The sequence below is a fragment of the Macaca mulatta genome, chromosome 1 (genome assembly GCF_049350105.2).
Source record: "Macaca mulatta isolate MMU2019108-1 chromosome 1, T2T-MMU8v2.0, whole genome shotgun sequence".
Lineage (NCBI taxonomy): Eukaryota > Metazoa > Chordata > Mammalia > Primates > Cercopithecidae > Macaca > Macaca mulatta.
In genome coordinates, this window is record NC_133406.1 from 80,988,116 (window position 1) to 81,014,675 (window position 26,560).

At 47.9% G+C, this 26,560-nt stretch overlaps 1 protein-coding gene across 24 annotated transcripts in view; it reads right to left on the reverse strand.

Annotated features, from left to right (window-relative positions):
* The window catches only part of TLR5 (toll like receptor 5), a 39,057-nt gene that overhangs the window by 6,088 nt on the left and 6,409 nt on the right, over nt 1–26,560 (reverse strand). The window contains exons 2-5 of one of the 24 annotated variants that reach the window (XM_077995057.1): nt 22,138–22,303; nt 2,943–3,060; nt 1,729–1,821; nt 939–1,095 (exon numbers count right to left, since the gene is read on the reverse strand). The exons of 1 other annotated variant lie outside the window; for it this stretch is intronic. The gene's annotated coding sequence lies outside the window, so the exon portion shown is untranslated. Of the gene's footprint in view, nt 1–938; nt 1,120–1,728; nt 1,825–2,942; nt 3,065–22,137; nt 22,304–26,560 lie in introns of all 24 variants that reach the window. 22 more of the 24 variants (XM_077994977.1, XM_077994929.1, XM_077994646.1 and 19 more) reach the window with 22 other exon arrangements.

Here is a 26,560-nt window from a genome sequence, read left to right on the forward strand (position 1 = left end):
GCCTTCTAGGAAGCTGTAAATTTGCAGGCTTGCTTTTTGGTTGTTGCAGTGACAGGAGTGGGTATCCCCCCTGTAATCAGAATGGCATAATAATGTATGTCAATGAAAAGAGCCAAACTGTAAAACATTTGACGAAATTTATTCTGAGTCAAATACGAGGGCCATGGCCCATGACACAGCCTTCAGGAGACCCTGAGAATGTGTGCCCAAGGTGGTCAGGATGCAGCTTGGTTTTATATATTTTTGGGAGACATGAGACATCAGTCAAATACATTTAAGATACACATTGGTCTGGTCCAGAAGCACGAGACAACTTGAGGGGCGGGGGGCAGCTTCCAATTTATAGGTAGATTTAAAATTTTTCTAATTGGCAATTGGTTGAAAGAGTTATCAATAGAGGCCAGGCGTGGTGGCTCACGCCTGTAATCCCAGCACTTTGGGAGGCTGAGGCAGGCAGATCGCTTGAGGTCAGGGTTGGAGACCAGCCTGGCCAACATGGCGAAACCCCATCTCTACTAAAAATACAAAAATTAGCCAGGCATGGTGGTGTGTGCCTGAAATCCTAGCTACTGAGGAGGCTGAGGCAGGAGAGTTGCTTGAACCCAGGAGGCAGAGGTTGCAGTGAGCTAAGCTTGTGCCATTGCACTCCAGCCTGGGTGACACAGTAAGACTCCATCTCAAAAAAAAAAAAAAAAAAAAAAAGAGTTCTCAAAAGGAAAGAATGTCTGGGTTGGGATAAGAGGTTGTGGAGTCCAAAGTCTGATCATGCAGATGAAGCCTCCAGGTAGCCAGCTACACAGAACAGAATGTAAATGCCTCTCATCAGACCTAAGGTCTGTGTTGATGTTAATGTTGGCAGGTATAATGAGGCATTTTCAGCCCCCACTTCCATCATGGCCTAAACCAGACTTTTAGGTTAAATTTTTGAGTGCTCTGACCTAGAAGGAAGTCCATTCAGATGGGCCGGGCACAGTGGCTCTCTCCTGTAATCCCAGCACTTTGGGAGGCTGAGGCAGGCGGATCACCTGAAGTCAGGGGTTTGAGACCAGGAGGCAGAGGTTGCAGTGAGCTGAGCTTGTGCCATTGCACTCCAGCCTGGGTGACACAGAGAGACTCCATCTCAAAAAAAAAAAAAAAAGAAAGAAAGAAAGAAAAAAGAAAGTCCATTCAGATGGTTGTGGGGCCTTTGAATTTAATTTTTGGTTTACATCTGCATGACAGTCCTGTACCATGCAGAATCGGCCAGCATCCACACAGCTGTAGGATGTCCTGCGCAAAGTCCCTAAGGGTCAAAAGCTTGCTCAAAATTACCTCAGAACCTAACTTTGTGTTATATGCTAAAAAAATAGTTTTTGCACTGTTTTAATATATACTGAACTTTTCAGGAATGCAACTACTGTGTCAATCTAGGTAATTGTCAATCTAGGAAAGACTGTACCTTGTTTAGTTTGGACCTTTATAAAGTGTTATAAACCAAAAATAAAATTCTAAGCTCCCCAACTGACTGATGGACCCCTCTCTTGGCCAAGAAAAGGGGCCTGAAAAACTAGTTCAGGCCATGATGAGAAAGGTGAGGGGGTCAGGCACGCCTCATTATACCCTCCTCCCTTTGGAATTCAGGAACAACTGACCAGTATTAACATTAAAACAGAGATCTTCAGACTGATAGAACAGACTCTTTGCAGCAATAAGATACCAACACAATAGGCCTGGCACAGTGGTTCATACCTGTAATCCCAGCACTTTGGGAGGTCAAGGTGGGCAGATCAGCTGAGGTCAGGAGTTCAGGACCAGCTTGGCTGACATGGTGGAACCCCGTCTCTACTAAAAATACAAAAAATTAGCCGGGCAGGGTGGTGGCATCTGTATTTGGGAGGTTGAAGCATGAGAATCACTTGAACCCAGGAGGTAGAGGTTGCAGAGATCATGCCACTGCACTCCAGCCTGGGCAACAGAGTGAGGCTGTCTCAAAAATAAAATAAAATAAAATAAAATAAATAAAATAAAATAAAATACACAACAGATAGCAGGACCTGAAATAAATTTTAAGTATTTTACCCCAAAATAGAATATTTCTTTGACATATTTTGAAAGGGCCCTGCACAGCTGTCTCTTGTGGGAATATCTACATCTGTAGAGAATCCCCTTCCCTTTCCAGGTCTTTTCCTGATCCAGGAGAGATTTAATTAAGAATCTGGCACCTTTTTAGTTCTCATGAAAGAGACATTTACCATCTATTCTCTCTAAAGCCTGCTACCTGGAGGCTTCCTCTGCATAAGAACCTTTCTTCATAACCCCTTGATTCCAGGACTTTAGATAAAAACTTAATTCTTTCAGCAAATTGCCAACCAGAAAGTCTTTTAATCCATCTATGACCCGGAAGCCCCAGGCTTTGAGTTGTCCTGCCTTTCAGACCAAACCAATGCATACCCCACATAGACTGACTGATGTCTCGTGTCTCTCTACAATATATAAAACCAAGTTGTAGCCCCAGCACCTTAGACACATGTCCTCAGGACTTCCTGGGGCTGTCACAGGTTGTAGTCCTCACATTTGGCTTGGAATAAACCTCTTGAAATATTTTACAGAATCTGACTCTTTTTTGTTGACAGTGTTATTCAGCATTTCAGAAAATCACTTCATGGTGGCCAGTGCCTCTGTGGAGAGTCAAACAACGTCACACACTGTACCCGTCTGTACCATATGGTGACAGCATTTATGTGTGAGCAAATTTACTTAGTCCTCATTTCAAAATGTCAAGTGTAATACAAAAGTTTGAGAAGAGGCAGGGTGTGGAGGTTCACTCCAGTGATCCCAGCAATTGGGGAGGCCAAGGTGGGTAGATCACTTGATCCCAGAAGTTTAAGACCAGCCTGGGCAACATGGCAAAAACCCATATCTACAAAAAAATGCAAAAATTAGCTGGGCATGGTGGTGCATACCTGTAGTCCCAGCTACTCGGGAGGCTGAGGTGAGAGGATAGCTGAGGCCTGGGAGTTTGAGGCTGCAGTAAGCTGTGTTTGTGCCACTGTAGTCCAGCCTGGGCAACACAGTAAGACCCTGCCTTGGAAAAAAAATGTTTAAGAAGTGTCAGTTGAATATTATCTTACTTCTCTTAAATCCAAGCATCTTCTTTATAAGTAGGTGTGAGTGTTTAACTCATTTCATCTTCTAGTTGCACACAAGCATTCACACACTGAGACATGTACCAATTCATTATAAATTACTCCCCCTTTTATTTCTTTTTTATATCCCAGTTAGGACAGTATATTGATTTCTATAAAATTATGCATGTAGGTGGATTATGTTACATCTATGAATATCATTTCAAAATAATAAAGAGGTCATTTCAAATATTTGTTATAAAACGGAGGCCTGGGTCTGACAGTGCTGCAGTGCCAAGAGGTAAAGCTTGCAGGTCTTTTTCCACATTCCTTACAGGCACTCTGATGATGAAACCCAGGAATTCTGTGAATCCTATGTATTCTTTCCACCTACACAGTCTGTGATTGTTTTGTTTTGTTTGAGACAGGGTCTCACTCTGCTGTCCAGGCTGGAGTGCAGTGGTGCAATTACAGCTCACTGCAGCCTCAATTTCCTGGGCTTAAATGATCCTCCCACCTCAGCCTCCTGAGTAGCTGGGACCACAGGTACATATCACCATGCCAGCTAATGTTTGCACTTTTTTTGTAGAGACAGGGTTTTGCCATATTGTCCAGACAGGTCTCGAACTCCTGGGCTCAAGCAATCAGCCCACCTCCGCCTCCCAAAGTGCTGGGATTACAGACACGTGCCTGGCCAGTGTTTGTTTCTTTTGTAGGTGATGAGATTGAGTAATGCAAATGAAGTAGCCACTTTCTGTCTCAGTGAATTTCTTGTGGCTTCAAATGGGCCTCAGAGCTAATGACCTTGTATTTATAGATGAGACACATAGGTGGGAGGCTGCATTTTGGAAAATGGGATAAAAGTTCAAAGTGATCTCAATAGATAAGATGAAGAATTATTGAAAGAAAATAGAAACCAATCAGGGCAGACAAGGGTGTTACAGTTCAGAAGAAACTCCTAAAGGCAAACACCACCCCTCCTGCCTCCAAGGTTTGGGACAGGCTTTCTCAGGTGCCATGTGAGGTGCTCTGCTCTGTCCCTGCCACCCTCAATTACACATTTATCATTGACACTCCATAGTGTCCAATAATATCAAATATGCATCGAGATGATAAACCAACCTAAAAAGGCAGAAGAGAATCTACGAATAGAGGGACAGATGTCACAAGGGACGAGATGAGAGGCAGTTATTGCAATGGGCTCTAAATCCAGCTCCAGGGTTCCTGGCGTGCAATTGGAAGGCTATGATTCTAGAAACTGATATAATCCTGGGAGGCAGAGATAAGGGTGTGGGTAGGAAGCATGAGCCCTTACTCAGTGGTACCTGGGGTGAAGATTCTGAAGATGTACTTCAGATGAGACAAGAATAGTGGGGGAGAACAGGCCTTGCCACCCAAGGAGGAAAATACATGGTAATGGAAAGACCACATTTGTATTGGGTTCCACATAACCTTTTCCACATCTTATAGTATGAAGTAGATTCTGAAGTGCCCTACAAGGCATGTAAGCATGTTGGCCTCATTGCTCACGCCTAGGATGTTATGGTGGGCTCTCATGCTCAGTCACACTGCCCATCAGTAGACAATATGTTTTTAAACCTTTTGAAGTCTTGGACCCCTTTGAGACTCTGATGATAGCTTTGATTCTTTTTCCTACAAAAATGCACATTTGCGTCACAAACCAAATTTTGAACCCAGTTTCAGAGGATTCGCTGACATCCTGAGGCCTGTCCACCTCCATGTCACACTGAGGAGCCTTAGTTTCTGTTAAACAATCACACTTTAGGTTCTAGAACAGGGGATCGAAAACGTTTTCGCTACAGGGCCAGAGGGTAAATATTTTAGGTTTTGCCGTCCAAACACAGACTGTAGTTTGCTGATCTCTATTCTAGAAGAAAAGAGAACAGAAAATTTGATTTCAGAAATGAGGGTTTTAAGTGACTGTAAGATATAAATATGTTCCAATGCTGAACTACCAGTATTTGCAGGAAATAACAAACTTGAACCCCAAGTTGCTGACAGTTTTGCAGCTGCTATTTTATCCAAACATGAGAAGGAAATTATCATCAGAGAAATCCCTGCGGATATGGGAGTGAGAATGCCAGCTCCGAAGAACAGTTACAGTTTTTAGTTTAAATTATTTGTTTTTATGGATGACTCAACTGCTGGTTCCCAAACACGCCATGAAACTAGATGACCTTGAATTTGTGGTAAAGATGAGTTAAAGACAGCCCTAAACGAAATATGTTCCAGGATACTGAATTTTCAAGTACATAATAGGGAAGCTAAAATGAAAGTAAGTAAGTAAGGTGGATAAAGCCAGCTGAACAAATGGATGTAAAAGAACATTATCTGGGCTTATGTTGTATTACAAAGATACCACGCAGACCGATTTCTTTATGAAGTACAGAAAGGCATGAAACAACGACATTTGTGTCTCTGAAGTAGATCTCTGTGGGTTAAACGGCAGGACAGGTGAGCAGAGGAACCAGATGAGCAGGTGAGCAGAGGTGTGCATCGAGGCAGCTCCTGGACAGCCTGGGAGGAAGTACCATCCAAAAAGGAGCCAGAGCTAAAATGAGTGGAAGTAAATCTTGAATGAGCACTGGGATTGGGGAAATCCAATCTAAAGAGGAGAACCAGGCTGTGAAGTTGTTCCAGACCCGATCAAACCTCAGTGAGACGAGAGTTCAAGAACGGCGTCCACGCGGACCAGGTTGCCGCTGCAAAGGCACCGAGAACAGCGCCCGACCCCAGCGGAGGAGTGCGCCATCTAGTGGCCATAGAGGGAGGAAAGGGAGGGACAGGAACTAAAATTCTCAAGGGGGCAGTGAGCTTCTCAACCACTGTTAAAAGGATGCTAAAAAGCAATGTGTATAATTACTTCTACAGTTAGTTCTTCTATCAGGTGATATACACATTCCTTTTTACAAGTCATTACACTATTCAAAATCACACAATAAAAACCACAGGGCTCATGGGAAAAATGGAGCTAGGGTGTTTCACACTTGAAAACTTATCAGTGGCATGTATATAAAGAAAGAATTGGGCCGGGCGCGGTGGCTCACGCCTGTAATCCCAGCACTTTGGAAGACTGAGGCGGGTGGATCACCTGAGGTCAGGAGTTCGAGACCAGTCTGGACAACATGGTGAAACCCATCTCTACTAAAAATTCAAAAATTAACTGTGTGCGGTGGCGGGCGCCTGTAATTCCAGCTACTTGGGAGGCTGAAGCAGGAGAAGCCCTTGAACTCAGGTGATGGAGGTTGTAGTGAGCCAAAATCATGCCATTGCAGTCCAGCCTGGGCGACAAAACCAAGACTCTGTCTAAAAAAAAAAAAAAAAAAAGAACGAAAGAAAAAGAAAGGACTGGAACCCCCCTTATGGTAGCACAGTTTTAGCCAAGTTAAATGCTTAAAAATGCATAATAAATACAGCACTTGGCTTTGAAAATGACCTGCAGTTTGCTTGTGGAAGTGGGCATTTGAAGGGTTGCAGCTTGTGAGTTATCTTATTTTTATTTTTTGAGATGAAGTCTCGATCTGTCACCTAGGCTGGAATGCAATCCAGCTTACTGCAGCCTCCGCCTCCCAGGCTCAAGTGATTCTCCTGTCTCAGCCTCCTGAGTAGCTGGGATTACAGGTATGCACCACTATGCCCAGCTAATTTTTGTATTTTTAGTAGAGATGCGTTTCACCATGTTGCCCAGGGTGGTCTCGATCTTCTGACCTCAGGTGATCCACCCACTGTCATGCGCGTCCGTGTGAAGAGACCACCAATCAGGCTTTGTGTGAGCAACATGGCTGTTTATTTCACCTGGGTGCAGGCGGGCTGAGTCCAAAAAGAGAGTCCAAAAAGAGATAAGGGTGGGGCCGTTTTATAGGATTTGGGTAGGTAAAGGAAAATTACAGTCAAAGGGGGTTGTTCTCTGGCGGGCAGGAGTGGGGGTTACAAGGTGCTCAGTGGGGGAGCTTTTGAGCCAGGATGAGCCGGGAAAAGGAATTTCACAAGATAATATCATCGCTTAAGGCAAGGACCAGCCATTTCACTTCTTTTGTGGTGGAATGTCATCGGTTAAGGTGAGGCAGGGCATTTGCACTTCTTTTGTGATTCTTCAGTTACTTCAGGCCATCTGGGCATATACGTGCAAGTCACAGGGGATGCGATGGCTTGGCTTGGGCTCAGAGGCCTGACATCCACCTCGGCCTTCCAAATTGCTGGGATTACAGGCGTGAGCCACCGCACCCAGCCAGTGAGTTATTGTGAATGGGGGAAGAAGGGTTATTTGATATCAGAGGGGAAGTTACAGCAACAGATGTGGGTGCATGTGGCTCAAATCACACATGGAAAATGAGGTAGCTGACTAATATTGGAGGTATATTTTGCATATTCTTTTGTGTTTTGGCACAGCTGGGTACAGTTTTCTGCTTTTACATGCAAGAAATTACACATAAGCAAATGTGAAATTCACATTCTTGAATATGTTAATATTATTCTCTAGCATATCAATAATCTTCCCAACACATTAATATTGCTCCCTAATACATCAATCATGTTAGAAACAAGTTTACATTCCAAAACAAGCCTTATAGCAGCACTGACTATACTCTAATTCAAGGATTACAGTTCAAATTAAGAGTAGAAAAGATGCAGGTTCTATATATGATTCTACCCCCTGCACCTGCGAGGCAGAGTATGGAGAACCTGTGGGACTGTCTTGAAAATCAGCCCTGGGAATGAGTGCAGACTCAGACCCTAACAAGCTCAGGGACTTGGGCAGAGCGCGTCACTCCTCACAGTCTCAGTGTTCTCATGTTTCATTGAAAGACTGAACAAGATTAGTAGCTCTCAGCATTGGCTACACATTAGAATCACCTGGGAAGTCTTCAGACCCGGGAAGCCCAGACTGACCACAGATGCATTAAATGAGCCTCTTTGGGGTTGTTGTTGGTGGTGGTGGTGGTGGTGCTGGTGGTGGTGGTGGTGGGCGGGGGGAGGGGGTGGTGTGCTCTCTCAGGAATCTGTATCCTTAGCCATTGTGTGAATTTTATACACACTCAAATTTGAGGATCACTGATGGAAACCAATGGTTCTCAAAGTTGACTACACACTGGAATCACCAGGGGACTTTAAAAAAATGCAAGTGTGTGGGTCCCATCTGAGAAAGGCTGATTTAGTTCGTGTGGAGTGTGGTTTGGGCATCTGGGGTTGTTCAGAGTCTTCAGATGATTCCACCAGCAGAGTCTGATCACCTGGTCTTCTGGTTGCAACCCTGACTGCACCTTAGAACCACGTGGGCTGCTTAAAAACAGTACTGACTCAAAAAATAAAACACAGAACTAATCGCTGCATGACCCAGCAATTCCACTTCTGGGTGTACACCCAAAAGAATTGGAAGCAGAAGCTTAACAGATATTTGCACACCAATATTCATAGCAGTATTGAAAGGAGCTGGGCACATTCCTCAGCCCCGGGCTCAAAACTCCCTGAGCCTAGCACAAACACATCCCATCCTCCCATCCCACCACCATATATCTCTCAAACTCCCTGAGCTCAGTACAAACACCACCTGGAAAGTCTCCGATAAGGAGACAGCCGTTCAAGGTTACTGAAAGCGCAGGAGCCAAAAGAATTTCTTTGTTCCCCTACAACTTTCGGGCTATAAAAAGCAAACGCTCGCATTGTTCGGGGCCCTCTTGTATACTGTGTAAAGGAGGGACCAAGTTCGAACTTGTAGTAAAGATCCTTGCCGCTTGGCTTTGACTCTGGACTCTGGTGGTCTTCTTTGGGGAACAAACAGTCTGGGCATAACATCTGGGGGCTCGTCCGGGATTCCCCAAGCCCACCAGACCCCTGGTCAACGGATCTGCTAGGATCGATCTACTGATAGGTGAGCTGGCTCGTCTCCGTTTGTCTGTCTGTGTCTGTGTGTCTGTTCTGAATCTGAATCTCTGACTCGCGAGGTCTGAAACTGAGGCTGGCACAGTCCTGGCGGACGCGCTATAGGACAGCCAGTGGAGACCGGTGGGAGACGTCCCCTGGCTCTCTTCTGATTTAAATTGCGATCTGAGTTGCCGGAGCGGGTTCGCAATCCGGGCAACAGCCGAATCTGACCCCGGTCCTCGGGTGCGCGCTTGCAGTCTGAATCTGACCCCGGTCCCCGGGTGCGCGCTCGCCGTCTGAATTGCCCCGGTCCCCGGGTGCGCGCTCGCCGTCTGAATTGCCCCGGTCCCCGGGTGCGCGCTCGCCGTCTGAATTGCCCCGGTCCCCGGGTGCGCGCTCGCCGTCTGAATTGCCCCGGTCCCCGGGTGCGCGCTCGCCGTCTGAATTGCCCCGGTCCCCGGGTGCGCGCTCGCCGTCTGAATTGCCCCGGTCCCCGGGCTCCGGGCTTCCGGCGCGCCCCCGGGCCCGGTCCCCGGGCTCCCGGCTTCCGGCGCGCGCTCGCGGCCCCGGTCCCCGGGCTCCGGGCTTCCGGCGCGCCCCCGGGCCCGGTCCCCGGGCTCCCGGCTTCCGGCGCGCGCTCGCGGCCCCGGTCCCCGGGCTCCCGGCTTCCGGCGCGCGCTCGCGGCCCCGGTCCCCGGGCTCCCGGCTTCCGGCGCGCGCTCGCGGCCCCGGTCCCCGGGCTCCCGGCTTCCGGCGCGCGCTCGCGGCCCCGGTCCCCGGGCTCCCGGCTTCCGGCGCGCGCTCGCGGCCCCGGTCCCCGGGCTCCCGGCTTCCGGCCCGCGCTCGCGGCCCCGGTCCCCGGGCTCCCGGCTTCCAGCGCGGATTTCCTTTACAGGGATTCCAACCCACATTCCTTTACAAAAAGAGACACAGAAAGTGAGACTAAAAAGAAAAGAAAATAAGTGAGAGAGAGACCATAGAGATGGGAAAAGGAGAAAGTGAGAAGGGAAATCGGAAAGAGAAAGGGGAGAAAACGGCAGACGTGGAGAGTCAGAGAAAGAGACTGAGTATAAAGGAGAAAGGACACAGGATGACAGAGAGACAGAGAGAGAAAGCGCGCGCGAATAAGATAGAAACTTAAAGAAAAGACCCTGTAAGTATGTCAATCAAAGATTTAGACAGAAACGGAAAGATTAGAGAAAGAGATAGAGGGACAGAGCAGGCGGAGGGGAGGCGGGCTCGCTGAAAGGGAAAGTAACTTTAAAAGGCTGGGGGGGCCGACGCGAGGGCGCACTTCGCGGACTAGGCCCCCCCCCCAGCCGCCTGACTCCACGGTGGCTTTACCCCTTCGGGAAATAAAACCCCCAGATGACACAGGAATCCCCAAGCTCCAGTACTGGCCATTCTCCACCAGTGATCTGTATAACTAAAAGGCTCAGAGTGCTCGGTTTTCAGACAACCCCAAAGATTTACTGGCTTTACTGGATAGTGTCATGTTCACCCACCAGCCCATTTAAGATGATTGTCAGCAGCTCCTCCGAATCTTGTTTACCACGGAGGAGCGAGAGGGAATACAGGTAAAAGCTGGAAAGCTGGTCCCGGGGGACGACGGTCAACCGACTGCTAACCCTGACCTCATAAACGCGACCTTTCCTCTGACCAGGCCGGCGTAGGACTACAACACGGCAGAAGGTAAAGGACGGCTACACCTTTATCGCCAGACTCTAATGGCAGGTCTCCGGGCAGCTGCTCACAAGCCCACTAATTTGGCTAAAGTATATTCTATTCTGCAGGGAAAGACAGAGAGCCCAGCCACCTACTTAGAAAGATTAATAGAAGCTTTTAGACAGTACACCCCCATAGATCCAGAGGCTCCAGGAAGTCAGGCAGCTATTGTAATGTCATTCGTAAATCAGGCAGCCCCAGATATTAAAAGAAAACTCCAGAAATTAGAAGACTTAGAAGGAAAGCGGATTCAAAACCTCCTTCAGATAGCCCAGCAGGTTTATAATAACAGAGATACTCCAGAAAAAAAGGCAATTTAAGGCCACTAAAAAAAAAATGACCAAGGTCCTGGCAGCAGTAGTACAGAAAGAACATCTACAGCCAGAGTACACCCAACCTAGGCGGCCCCCCCAGGCATAATAATCTGAAAAAAGACCAATATGCCTACTGCAAGGAGGCTGGCCACTGGGTAAGAGACTGCCTCGCTACTGCCCAACCTGGACCTGGACGCCCCACTCCACGACTGCACCGAGGTACTAGCTCAGGTGCACGGAGTTCGAGAAGACCTGCAGGATCGCCCACTTCCTGACGCCGACCTCGTCTGGTTCACGGATAAGAGCAGCTTCATGCATCAGGGCCAGAGATACGCTGGAGCGGCAGTAACTTCAGAGACTGAGGTAATCTGGGCGGAACCCCTGCCCCCGGGGACATCGGCCCAGAAGGCCGAACTAATAGTGCTCACCCAAGCTCTTACCTTAGGGGCGGAGAAAAAGCTGACGGTATATACAGACAGCCGATATGCTTTTGCAACAGCGCATATACATGGGGCCATTTACAGGGAGCGGGGGTTACTAACGGCTGAAAGAAAAGAAATAAAAAACAAGCAAGAAATCCTAGCCCTGCTAACAGCCCTATGGAGGCCAGAAAAGTTAGCCATTGTGCATTGCCCAGGGCATCAGAAACTAACTACTCCAACTGCTCAAGGCAACTTTCTAGCGGACCAAACTGCAAGAAAGGTGGCGAAGGCTCCCAGCCAACTCCTTGCACTCCAGCTCCCTGACCCGGGCCCCCGGGACTTGCCATATTTCCCTGATTATTCAGAACAAGATCTCCAGTGGATTGACAAGCTTCCCCTGAAACAGATCCAGAATGGGTGGTGGACTGATACTAATGACCAAACCATCCTACTAGAAAAATTAGGACAACAAATGTTAGAACACATCCACCGAACCACCCACCTGGGCGCTCGGCGGATGATAGACCTGATCAGACGCTCTAAGCTCAAATTCAGACATACAGCCGAGATGGCCAGCAACATCGTGACAAGTTGCAAAGTCTGCCAGCTTAACAACGCCTACCCCCAATCCCAGGCTACAACGGGAACAAGGCTTAGGGGAACCAGGCCCGGTATCTACTAGGAAGTAGATTTTACTGAGATAAAGCCAGGAAAATACGGGTATCGGTACTTACTTGTCTTTGTAGATACTTTTTCAGGGTGGACTGAAGCATTCCCCACCAAGAAAGAAACTGCTCAGGTTGTAGCAAAGAAAATCCTAAAAGATATCCTCCCCAGGTATGGCTTCCCTGTCCAGATAAGGTCAGATAATAAGCCGGCCTTCGTCGCTAAGGTAAGTCAGGATTTGGCTTCCATCCTTGGGGCAAATTGGAAACTACATTGCGCTTACAGGCCCCAGAGTTCAGGACAGGTAGAGAGAATGAATCGGACCTTAAAAGAGACCTTAACTAAATTGACTATAGAGACTGGCGCTAATTGGGTGGTCCTTCTCCCCTACGCTCTGTTCCGGGCCCGTAATACCCCTTACAGACTAGGCCTTACTCCTTATGAAATTATGTATGGCAGACCCCCACCCTTAGTTCCCGGCCTAAAAGATGATCTGCTCAAGTCCGAAACAGAAAATGTCTCTGAACTCTTGTTTTCCCTACAAGCCTTGCAGAAAATTCATCAAGAAATCTGGCCCAAGCTGAAGGAACTATATGAGACCGGTCCCCCGCCGACACCCCATCCGTACCAGCCGGGAGACTGGGTCCTGGTCAAGCGACACCGACAAGAGACCCTAGAACCCAGGTAGAAAGGACCACTCCAGGTACTCCTAACCACACCCACCGCCCTGAAGGTAGAAGGCATCGCATCGTGGATCCACTACACCCACGTCAAGCCAGTGGACCCAACCTCTGATCTTCTGGGACCAATCACGGCGGCGGCTGAAGCACCGGACACGTGGACTGTGGACAGAGCTAGGAACAACCCCTTAAAACTCACCCTGCGCCGGCAGCATAGCTCACTGCAAACATGCAGTTAGATAGTCTAACCCTAATGTTAGTCGCCCTAGTGGCCGCTGGAGAAATCACAAAACCAGCTCATAATCCCTTTGTCTGGAGATTCTGGCTTTATGAAAACCGAACCCACCCTGGGCAACCTCATAAGCCCGGAAAATTATTGGCCAGTGCTGATTGCCCTTCCTCAGGGTGCAACAGCCCAATTCTACTAAATTTTACTGGTTTTCAAATAGCCAAACCTATGACACCAATAATATGCTTTGAGTTTGATCAAACTAAATACAATTGTAAACACTATTGGTGGCACCAAAATGCTGGCTGTCCTTATAACTATTGTAACATCCACAGACCCCGTTATTAGGGAAAGAGAAAACAGTTAGACCCTAAATGGCCCTTCTATCGTAGACGGGATAGAGACTTTCCATATACATAGATAGTTAAAGACCCCTGGAACTCCCGCTGGACCACACCTCAACATGGGGCTGTATACTACTCCCCCTCCTCCACATGGCCTAGCAGTCACCTCTATCTGTGGCGAGGCCTAGTGCAAGTACTGCCCCTGGTCCACGGGAATATCCAACGACAGGAAAACAGACTAACACAAGACTTACGTCCTTTCTCCTGGTTAAAGTTATTACAAGAAGGACTAGAACTTGCTAACCTTACAGGACTTCATAGCCTGTCTGGCTGCTTCCTGTGCGCCACTCTAGGGCGTCCACCGCTAACAGCTGTCCCTCTGCCATGGGAACCCTCTACCTTTGCCCAAGCTAACAACCTCCGAAACCACTCGTATGCTCCTATCCTAAACATGCCCCTATACCTAAACCCCAGTCAGGAGAAGTTTCCCTACTGTTTCTCAGGAACCAATTCCAGCCTCTGCAGCATCACTGCAACGCCCCCTAATATCACCTTAAGGGCTCCATCAGGCATATTCTTCTGGTGTAATAGAACCTTATCTAAGAACCTACCTAATCCTTCTGTTAATAACCTACTATGTCTCCCTGTCACATTAGTTCCCCGGTTGACTCTACTAACTACTGGCGAGTTCCTAGGGTATACCGGTAACTGGACTAGTGCTGTTATTCACCCAGACCCTAGACCAAGACCTGCACGAGCCATATTTCTCCCCCTCATTGCAGGAATCTCCCTCACCGCATCCTTCATTGCGGCCGGACTGGCGAGGGGAGCCCTAAGTCACACCCTCATAGAAAGTAACAAGTTATACCAACAATTTGCCGTTGCTATGGAGGAGTCGGCTGAGTCCCTTGCCTCCCTTCAGCGGCAGCTCACGTCCCTAGCTCAGGTAACCTTGCAAAACCGGAGGGCCCTAGACCTACTCACTGCAGAAAAAGGTGGTACATGTATATTTCTAAAAGAAGACTGTTGTTTCTACATAAATGAATCAGGACTTGTAGAGGACCGGGTCCAACAGTTACGCAAGTTAAGCACTGAAGTAAAAACACGGCAGTTTGCTTCAGCTGCAGACCAATGGTGGAATTCCTCTATGTTTTCTCTATTAGCCCCCTTCCTTGGACCCCTGCTAAGTCTACTATTTCTGCTTACCGTAGGACCTTGTGTTGTTAACAGAATTTTACAATTTGTTAGGAAGAGATTTGACACCGTACAACTCATGGTCCTCAGAGCCCAATACCAACCTGTAAACGCTGAAACAGAATCAGATCTATAAGACCCAAGATTGGCTCTAAAGATACCTGAAAAGAAGGGGGGAATGAAAGGAGCTGGGCACATTCCTCAGCCCCGGGCTCAAAACTCCCTGAGCCTAGCACAAACACATCCCATCCTCCCATCCCACCACCATATATCTCTCAAACTCCCTGAGCTCAGTACAAACACCACCTGGAAAGTCTCCGATAAGGAGACAGCCGTTCAAGGTTACTGAAAGCGCAGGAGCCAAAAGAATTTCTTTGTTCCCCTACAACTTTCGGGCTATAAAAAGCAAACGCTCGCATTGTTCGGGGCCCTCTTGTATACTGTGTAAAGGAGGGACCAAGTTCGAACTTGTAATAAAGATCCTTGCCGCTTGGCTTTGACTCTAGACTCTGGTGGTCTTCTTTGGGGAACAAACAGTCTGGGCATAACAGTATCACTCACAATAGCCAAACGGTGGAAACAACCCAAATGTCCACCAATGAATGAATAAATGAACAAAATCTGTTGTCTATATAATGGGATATTTTTTCAGCCTTAAAAAGGAATGGAATTCTGACACATGGTATAAGATGGATGAACTTTGAAGACATTATGCTGAGTAAAATAAGCCAGTCACAAAAGAACAAATATTGCAAGAATCCACTTATAAGAGATATCTACCCTAGAACTGAAAGTATATATAAAAAAAAAAAAGATATCTAGAACAGATAAATTCAAAGAGACAGAAAGCAGAGCAGAAGTTACCAGGGGCTGGGAGGAGGGGAGGATGGGGAGTTAGTGTTTAATGGGCAGAGTTTCAATCTGAGATGATGAAAACGTTCTGGAGACGAACAGAGGTGAATGTACTTAATGTCACTGAACTGTCTGCTTAAAAATTACTAAAATGGACATTTTTTATGAAACGAAAATTATATGTTGATTTTTCCACAATTTAAAAAATTAAATTAAACCCAAAAAACCCACTACAAATACCCAAACCTGACTTCCCAATATTCCAGTTCCACAGCCCTCTGAGGCCTGGAAAGTGCATTTTATATCCGTATCCCAGTTACTTTGATGTTAGTGGTCTCAGGCCATGCTTTGAGAAGTGTTGGTCTAACGGATCGCCTCCAACTCAGAAACCAGGTGATTCTCTTAGATGAAGGAGGGCTGGTAAGAAAATCTGAGGGCTGTTGAGTATTGGGTTTTTATTATTAAGGCTGATTTAACTTGTATCTAGGGCTTTGAGGGGGAAAAACAGAAACAGAACAATCAATGCAGGCTTCAATACCCCTGCCAAGCACTGTTAATTAAGATAATGAGACCAGAGGGAGAAGGGTCAGTATCCCTTTCATTTGAGCTGAATTCATTTAGCTTTAATCCCAGCCATTAGCTGGGCTGGTTCCCTTTCTTGACTTAATTGCCTGGACAGCAGAGCTGCTCACCTACGCCTGGGGAGTTACGGGCCATGGTGTCTCTGCAGCAAACACACAGCCTGCATTTCAGGGGTGCCTCTGCTCCTGGGGCACCACAGCATGCGGATGCCTCCAGCTGCGCCAGGGCTGCTCCTATGCCAAGTTAATGCTTGATCCCTAACAGATAATTCCAGTCACAGGCTCGCTGGCAGACCTGGGGTTCTGAGCGGGGCTTGGGTTGGCTGTGGTCAGGTGGAAGCTACAGAGGGAATGCTTCTCCTGGTAGGTGCTGGGCCCAAACCTGGAGGGCCATTGGAACAGCAAGCATGGAGGACTCACTGTCTGAGAAAAACACAAATTCTTTTCCAAATGGGTGTCTGAGAGAGTTTCTCCAAATTGACACACGTATAAAATTCCTGGACCAATTCCAAATGTGGGTACAGAATGTGGGTTTAGCCTTGGGTAAAGGCTCGAGGGCAGTGGACAAAGTGAACTCTTCCAGGACAAATACATTCTTTAGATGCATAATATAGCATCCCACTGGAATCATGCCCACCAAATGGGCATTGTCAAGTCCAAAACATTGCTAGGGCCATAGTCCCACCAGGCCAGCATTCTGCTTCTGACAACAGTTCCAATAAAACAGACGGGGGATTGCACTGCCATTAACCTCAGCACTTGCTCCCCAGGTGCAACTCTAACTTCCTTCATAAACCACCATGACTTTAAAGCTTTGCTGGAGTGATCGCTTTTTCATTCAGCACTACCTCTTCTTGCACTGTATCTGGAATTTTTGTTTGTCCTAGAGTTACTCCCACTATGTGCCCGTCTCTTCTCAACAGGAGTCCCTGCTGGGGCTCTACAGACTCCAGAGCAGTGGTGCCCACAGTGCAGTCTCGGAACCACCACCAGCAGCAGCAGCAGCAGCACCTGGGCTTAGCGAGCAATGCAAATTACTGGGCCTTATCCCAGCCCCACTGAATCAGAAGCTCTGGGGCTCGGACCTGGCAGTGTTTTTAATGCATCTGGGTCATTCTGATGCATACCCATGTCTGAGAACCACGAGGCTAGAGTCTGGAGGGAGAACAGAAATAGACACAAATCCCTATAATACCATATGGTGGGTTACCCTCGCCTGTACGCTCCTCCCCACACAGCTGGGAGCTCCCTCCCTTCCCTCATCTTCCCAGTCTTTTGTAGGTACTATTACTGGGTACCATTACTGTAGGTACCATTTTACGGATGAGGAAACTGAAGCCCTGAGAAGTTAAGTAACTTAAGGTCAAGCAGCTCTGTCTACTGCATGTTAGCCTCTAAACCTAGCATCTCTGGGCATGGCTGCATGTGTTGTTCAGGACCGGACCACGGTCCCGCTCCAGTACATCTCTCAGCCATCATCTGCTGATCTGTGGTCACTTTCCCTCAATCATAAAGGGCTTTGGCCCTGGGTCCCAGTGGCAGGTTAGCCTCTCAGCCTCTCCTCCCCTTCTACCTTCATCTTCATCTGGAGGTCCACCTTACCCCCCGAGTCGTTTATTCCTGACAATGGAACAATGTGGGAGTGAGGCAGAATAGGGTCTGGAAGCAGGGAACCTAAGGCTGTTTCACGCTGACTTCCTAGAACTAAACTGAAAGGAAAACCCAAACTTTCCACGCCTAAGTAACAAAAGGACCAGACGCTACTCCCTTTGTCCTTTTCTGCACAGCAGATGGGAAATTGGCTGTCTGCAACCAATCAGACTGATTGCAGGTGAGTTTTCATTTGCAACTTTGTAACTTCACTCCAGCCTCTGAATGGCTGCTGTCCACAACCAATCAGACTGATTCCCTGCCGAGTCTTCATTTGCATAGAATAATAACTGTAACTTCTTCCTAGCCACTGATTGGTTGCTTGTATTTTGCACAGGAGCCTGGCCTTTGTAACTTCACTTCAGCCTCTGGTCGGCTGCTTTCTGCAACCAATCAGCCTGATTGCGGGCCACCACTTCATTTACATAAGGTGAGCATGAAGTGGCCAATGAGAAACCTCTAGCAGGTATTTGGACCCAAGAAGATTCTGCATCCAGGCCCCTGAGCCGCCCGTTGCTTGGCTCTGCTCTCACACTATGGAGTGTACTTTGGTTTTCAATAAATCCCTGCTTTTGTTCTTTTGTTGCTTCACTCTTTCTTTGCTTTGCTAGGCGTTTTGTCCAATTCTTTGTTCAAAACCCCAAGAACCTGGACACCTTGCAGTCACGACCCTCTACCGGTGAAAGGAGGGCCTTCTCTCCGACCCTCCTCACAACCGCCCCCTTCCAGCTGTTGTGCGCGCTCACGTCTCCACACCATTCCCTGATGGCCTTGAAAGTGCCCTTGAGCAGTCCCTGCCTTTCACGGTGTCAGCCTCCTCATGCCTCCTCACCATTCCAGGCACTCCGGGCTTTCTCTTCAAACCCTCTTTCGACATCTCCAACTGCTGTGCCTCCTTGCTCTTCTAACCCATCTGCCAGCCTCCTGCATGTCTACACCTGACGGCTGGGCTCCGGTCGCGTGCACGCGCCAGGCACATTGGGGCCCACATAAATGTGCAGTGTTCAACACGCCAATGTGGTCAGCACCACTTCTCCACGTCTCCTCTTTCTCTTCCTCCTGCAGTGATCCCACACCTTCACCAGGTTGCCCTTGCCCCTAGCCCATCAGGCCCCGTCCCTCAGCAGCGGACATACTGCGAGTCTGACAAGGAAGGCCCTGCTCAGGACCCGGAGCGCGCTGCTGCCCTCTACCGGTCATCCGTGCGGCCGGACACCATGTCAGGAGCGGCGCCCGCGAGGAGGGCTCTGCCGCAGTCCCGGGGAGCAGCACCCAGCAGCGCCACGGGGAGGGAAAGCTGGGGTCAGGCAGGTGCCCTAGGCAGCTCACACTCAGGCTAACGAGGTGAAGGAGGGAGAGCAGCTCACTCGTGCAAAATGCACTCCACGGCCAGGAACAGGCAGTCCGCTCATGTGAGCAAAATGGAAAGCGAGCTCCTACCTAGGTTTCTCCTCAGACCCATCACACGCCTGAGCAGCAACAGTCATTAGCATCAGGGATTAACACAGCGGGGTATAAGACTGTCGACTGACTACTGTTATCTAAAGAGGACTCAGAGAATCAGCACACGAGGCTTCTGTGCACTGCAGAATGGTTGATTTATTTACTGATGCCGGGTGGTCTCATTAGGGTCTGTTTGCCTCTCTAGGTCTTTATGATTCCGTAATGCAAAGCACATCTATTAAGTGTAGCCTAAATTTCCCTTTCATGTGCACTTTTATGTGCAGCCTTTGTTCCATTAGCAATGGGTGGGGGTTGGGGGGTACCCCGAGAGACTGTCAATGCCCTGCCAAATTCCTAGAGTTGCTAGAAAAGGGTAACCCTGTCAGGATGGAAACAAGCTGAGTTCTCTGTGACTCACCATTCAGAAACACAGGCTGACATACAGGGATCCCCACACCATTCCACAGAGCTGCAGACCACCTACCAAACCTCCTAGAAATTTGTCCACAGTTGCTGTCAAGCTCACTGGTTTGTGGTTTAAAAGCCCACCTGTGTCCCATTTTGTGAATCAGAATTTTGTTCCGGAGGCCAGGTATTGTTTGGTTCTCTTTGGCTCACCGTGTTGCCAGCACCTAGAATGTAGTATGTTGGCAAATATCTGCTGAATGAATGAATTTGCTCACATCCTGCCTGGTGCCTCCTTCCCTCTTCGTGGCCCTGCAGAAAAGGCTGCTAGGTGCAGAGAGCTCCTCTGCCAATTCTCTGGGTTCCTTGGATGGGCTGGTCTGAGAAGGACTTGGGCAGATTCAGAACAGCCACACGTCACTTGCTTGCTTCTTTCTCTCCCACATGGGCCATCACTTCTCTCCTGTCAGGGAGTGGTTATCTGCTAGTATTACACCATTGCACCATCTGCTTCTGACAGTGAGCTTGTTGCTTCTTCCTTATCTGAACAGAGCTTGAAAAATCATTTTGCATATTTGTAGCATTTCCCCCAAATTCAGAGCATTTAGGGCTATGGCGTTTCTGAGACCCTTCTCACTGGTCAGACACTGCCTCATATTCATCTTTGCTCATAGATCCACATTTCTTTTTTTTTTTTTTTTTTTTTTTTTTTTTTTGAGACGGAGTCTCGCGCTGTCACCCAGGCTGGAGTGCAGTGGCCGGATCTCAGCTCACTGCAAGCTCCGCCTCCCGGGTTCACGCCATTCTCCTGCCTCCCCCTCCCGAGTAGCTGGGACTACAGGCGTCCGCCACCTCGGCCGGCTAGTTTTTTGTATTTTTTAGTAGAGACGGGGTTTCACTGTGTTAACCAGGATGGTCTCGATCTCCTGACCTCGTGATCCGCCCGTCTCGGCCTCCCAAAGTGCTGGGATTACAGGCTTGAGCCACCGCGCCCGGCCGGATCCTCATTTCTATCTTTAGTGTATATATCCTTAAAATCTAACCAGGAGGGTGAGGTCATTCTGGTTTCCTTAATTCCCAGCTGGAGGAAGCCTCAAGCAGGGCATCAATGCTGTTGGCGGCCAGTTCTGTGAATTTCACATCAGGATGCCTCCAGCATCCATTCCCCTTCTTCCAATTCTACAGCCACTGCTCGGCTGCAAGGCTCCACTGCCTCCTCTCTAGATATGGGAGACACCACCTTGCTAGGCTCCCAGAGTAAGCCTGATCCTGATCCTGACACACACACCCCTTGCTATCTGAGGGGGCTTCCTAGGGCATGACTCTGATTAGAAGTCTTCACTGATTCCTCATGCCCATTATCACTCAGACTCTTCAGGATGACCTCAGGGTCCCCACCACAGACTCTAAGCAAATTCTGGAATGGTTGACAGGAGAGGCCCTCGGTGCTTGAACCCTTTCATTTCACAGAGGGGGAACCTCCAGCCACCCTGCCTTCCTGGCTGTATCTACACTGGCGTCCCATCACTGCCTTGTGCTCAACGTCTAACTTGCCATTCTCAGAGTCTGCCCTCCACCTGATCTCTCAGCTTAGGCTGGTCCCAGGGCTTAGAATGCTCGTGCACATCTCATCTGCTCATCCCATTCCAACTGCCCCATTGAAGGCCACCTCAGAGGCCACCTCTGCCATGAGACTTCTACGTGCACTTCTCACACTTCTACGTGCACTAATTTCTTTTGTTTTGAGGCAAGGTCTCGCTCTGTTACCCAGGCTGGAGTACAGTGGTGCAATCAGGGCTTACTGCAGCCACAACCCCCTGGGCTCAAGTGATGCTTCCACCTCAGCTTCCCAAGTAGTTGGGACTATAGGCTTGCACCACCATGCCCAGCTAATTTTGTTGTTGTTGTTGTTTTTGCTTTGTAGAGACAGGGTTCCACCATGTTGCCCAGGCTGGTCTCGAACTCCTGGGATCCAGCGATCCACCTGCCTCAGCCTCCCAAGTGTTGGGATTACAGGCATGAGCCACCACGCCCGGCCTACATACACTCTTCATCTCCCTCCCCTGGTATTCTGGGTACATCTCCATCATGGCATGTTTATTACATTATGCCTTCTCCACTAGATTGTAAGTCTTGAGGGGCAGGCACTCAGTTTTATTCACACAGGATCCCCCTGTAGTACTTGGCACAACTTAAGTACCCCAGCAATATTTTTCCCCATTAATATTTTGAAGATAGAACTGGGCATGGTGACTCATGCCTGTAATTCCAGCACTTTGGGAGGCTAAGATGGGAAGATTGCTTGAGCCCAGGAGTTCCATACCACCCTGGGCCACACAGTGAGACCTTGTCTCTACAAAAAATAGAAAAATTAGCCAGGCATGCTGGTGTGCACCTGTGGTCTGAGCTCTTTGGGAGGCTGAAGCAGGAGGATCCGCTGAACCTAAGAGTTTGAGGCTGCAGTGAACTATGATCACACTGCTGTATTCCAGCCTGGTCAACAGAGAGACCCTATCTCAAATATACATACATATGTATGTATATTTGTACATATGTATATAAATGTACAAATATGTATAAATTTGTATATGTATCTCACACACATACACACAGATACATGATACATTTTTACCAGAAGCACTTACCTCCTTGTCCTAGCAGAAGGGACTTCTAATGTGTTCTTATTCTAGGGGCAGAGGGTCCCCTGGTTGTTTAAAGACTTCAGTTCCTGAGACTATAGGAATCTCATCACAGTGATGGCAGTCAGTATTTTATATTTTGGTGAATCAGGAGAAAGGGCTTTTTGTTTTCCTAAGGAAGAATAGGAAATCTAATTAAGAAGAAGAAACCAAAAAAATTCCGTAGATATTTTTCTATGCCGTACAGCAGTTTTCTTGTGGAAGAATTGCAAACTTTCTGTGTATCTCTACTAAATGGAATTTTAACTGGAAAAGATCAAGACCACTTTGTAAATCAAGGTGTACAGAACACCAAGTTTGAAGGGATCTTGAGAAATCTCTGGCCCAGCCTCTGTTCAGAAGGTGGATGCCTAAGTCATTCAGTTCCTCTGGGACCTAAAAATCTCTTCCATGACATTTCTGGGGTCATTTGGTTTCTAAAGACTCAAGAACAAGGATGAGGACAATTCCACCGTCCCTATTGTCCAGTGAGCAGAGAACCTCCAGACAAAATGGTCTGGTGGCTCTCCAGGGACAAATAGAACTAAGGTCACCGTCAGAGTGAGACTTCTAAGCAGTACATCTAGGTAAATTATGGCTGTGCTAGAAGACAGTGCACAGTTATTGGATTTCGGGTTTCGGGTGAACGATGTCCTGAAAGTTGAAGAGTTGACTTATACTGCTTTTCATTATTTTATAGATGATTAACGCAGAGAGCTTAAGCACTTGTCTAAGATCTCATATTTATTACATTGTGGAGCTCGGATTTGAATCCAGCTGCAAACTTAGTTGTCACTGTGACCTTTAAACAGAATCAAAATTCAATATGCTGCAAAACATCCACAGGGTCTCAAAGCGAGCTCGGAACCTGAAACGGCCCGGGACCTCCTTGAAACGGTGATTCTGATTCATCAGGGCTGTGGCTGCGGGACCTGAGAGTCTGCATTTCTAACGAGCTCCCAGGTGATGCTGCTGCCGGTCCACTGACCACACTGTTAGCGGTGAGAACCTAAGAGCCTGTGATTCACCTCCCTGCTCATTATCCCCATGCCCATGTGAGCTGCCTCATTCTTCCAGGATGAGGCATGACTAAGATGCTGCACGACTGTTTTTGAGAATGGGCTATACTAATACATTCACTCCCCCCTCCCCATTTTTCTCAGCGCTGAAGAGTGAAGCATCAGAGAGTGCCTCAAAGAAGATTCATGTGAGGCTTTGAGGAGGAGGGGATGGATGGGTCATATCGCTTTACTAGGAGCTAAGGAAACAGGACAGCTTGGGTGCTACGTCTCTGGTTTCAGGAGAGGCGCTTTCCCTGGAGACCAGCAGAGGGCGCACAAGGGGCAGGGACCGAGGGGGAGGAGCCCGCGGAGCTGCGGGGGAAAGTCGAGCGGGCGGGGACGAGCTGCAAGCGGTCTTGAGCTGAGCTCCGCTGGGAAGTTCCTATCGCTTGCGCAACAGAGTGCATTTAGACATTTCAATGACAACTAAGTTTGTAGCTAGATTCAAATCCTAACTCCACAGTTTGGTAGGTACGTGAGCTTGGGCAAGTGCTGAACCTCTCTGAGCATCAGTTTACTGCCTATAAAATCACAGCAATAATAGTTTCTACCTCCCACTCCCGCCGCCCCCTACCCCGGCAGCAACAGCCTGCTTCCGGCTTGCAAGGATCCTCCAGTGCCCAAACCAGAGGATCCAGTTACACATGCTTAATACTCCCAACAGTTCTTGCTTGCTGAAGTAGGCAGCCATCATTTACGCAACTACCCCTCACCAGAAACGCCTTCCCTTTAGAACACCACTGAAGTGGAAAGTGAGAGAGGGAAAGGAAATTTCTCAAGGCACTGCGGTGATTTTGTGTTTCTTTAGCATGAGTGGGAAATTACCGGAAAGCTTCCTCTGTTTTCTTTACTATCTTTAGGTGGTAATTCCCAGCATCAGAAAGCAACAAAAACAGCAGCAAGCAAAGGCGCTGATATTCTGAAAATAGTTATGTTGAAAACCCACATGGATTAGGTACAGAATGGCTTCCCTGTTGTCAGCACATTATAACTCTTTATCACACAATTTTAAAGCATCTGATTGAAAGACATCATTTTGTCTGAGTGATATTAAAAACGAACAACTAGCATAACATTTAAAATCGTCGGGAAAAGGTAGCTCGTCTACAAAGTGAACATCCCTATCTGTCTCCAGGTTCAGACAGCGCCAATATTCTCAATTAGAAAATTAACATCTGAGGCTCCGACATCCTTCCTGGATGCTACTCAGCTAAATCCTGTGTATTGATGAGCAAAGTCAATTGCCAGGAAAGCTGGGCAACTGTAAGATCAGGGAGCTGGAGCAGATGAGAGTAGGGAAGTCCAATATAGCATCCCTGAAAGTAATGACACAGACAATCTGCTAAGCGCTGCAAAAATCATTTGGATTGTGATGTAAATTGGAAACAGTTGTGGTGGGGATGGTGACCGGGGACTTAGGAACCCTGTTAAACTGATCGGTTAGACACGGAATAGGAATGTGAAGAGAGAGTATCAAACACTTGAGAACTGTTCTGAGAGGGATGTGTAGTCTGTGCTGGGCTAGCAAAGGCATCAAGAGAAAGTTTCCCAGGCAGATAAAATCCAATGCACCATGCAGCTGCTGGAGACACCCCCTGATGCAAGGTGAACCCTTAAGAGGCTGAGAGGGAAAGGTGGGGGGCACTCAGGCCAGGATGAAGACGCCCTGAGAGGAAGCGATTTCACTGGTGTTTGTTGCCTGAGGGACTGTAAGCAGGGACAGGTGAGGCTGGGGAGCGTACCCCTGCTGGAAGCACAGGTCCCCACCCTGTGCCCAGTGTCCTGGGACCCAAAGGAGGTTTATTGCATGTGGAATCTGCCTGGGCAGGCTGCCCAGGGTGGCTGTGCTCCATTCTGAGTCAGGGCAGGGAGTCAGCTAGTTGATTGGGTTCCAACTTGCTAGTGGTGGTTACTTCCAAGATAAATGAGACCATGGCAAAAGTGCTGGGCTGGGAAAGGGTAAATCTCAGTTCTAATCCTCCTTCAGCTACAGTCTGGGTATCCTAGACAAGTCTAACTTTCATTGTCCTCAGTTTCTGCGTATGTATAACAGTGAGTCTGAAATGGAAGCATTTTTACATCCTTGTTAACTCTAAAGTTATCTAAGGAAACTTGCTCAGTATCATCATGACAGCAATCACAGACCAGAGCCAATCCTCCCTGGAGCAGAACATTCCTTCTTCATTCTGGCAAATTTACAAGCCTGTTACACCAGATCTTGAAGACACATAGTGGAAAATGATGTTATTAATGTACCAATGAAAAAAATGCATCCACATATATCCTAGCTTTAAATAGCAACTTTTTCCCCCCTCAAGAAATTACCCTCAGAGGATCTTGTGTCTGTGGCTAGATATTTTGAGATTAGACAACTTTTTTTTCCCCTCTCCTTGTATTTCTACTTTCCTAGGCTCACCTCCACCTCTGTAGCCAGCTCCCTAGTCATTGGCCCAGGGCAGGTACATGTCAGAACCCTTCCAGGAATAGCTTGCAGGTTCTTCTGGCTTCGATTTCCCAAACAGGGCCTTAGGTTGGGACACAAGGCTTTGCCAAGTTGGGGGAAGAGAGGTGGGGGGTGCTGATGGGTAGAAGCAGAGAGGCATGCTTCTAGAAACAGGAAGACAGGAAGGGAAAAGAGGCCTGTGGGTCCCAGGAAGACAGGACTCTGGCAGGACCCCAGTGTTAGCTATGTGGTCTGGAAGCAGTGGGGACTTGCTAGGCAAGACAGGCACAAGAGTGCATTCAGTGGTAACCCGAGTGGACCAGATGGGGGAGCAGGAGACACCTGCACCCATGCCCCTGGGATCTTGGCAATGCATAAAAGATCTGAAATTGTGACACAGTGACACAACCTGGGGTGGTTTCTATGGTTGCCAGCCAGGTGAGATGAAGGCTCTAAACCAATATTAATATCTAGAAAATAGAGGAGAGGTAGTATTTTTTGCACATCTGTGCATACTAGAGATTCATACTCACTACCCTTTTGGTTCACAGGTTGGGAAAGAAAATAAAAGGCAGTCTTGAAACTATCCGAACCTAGTTATATCGCTGACCAAGATGAGGAGGAATCTCAGACCCCAGAAACTCAGGACTAAAAGTGGCTTTCGATTTTGCCTTTATTATGGTCTTCTGAGTTCAAATCCAGACAGTTTCCCTGACTATAAAATGGGATGGTTATGAAGAGTAAATGAGATGGGACACATAGCTTATATTTTTTGGTCCCTTGCAATACTTTGCATGTGGCAGATTACTTGTTGACTATCAAATTATTTACTATTTTTTAATTTCTTTCTTTCTTTCTTTCTTTTTTTTTTTTTTGAGACAGAGTC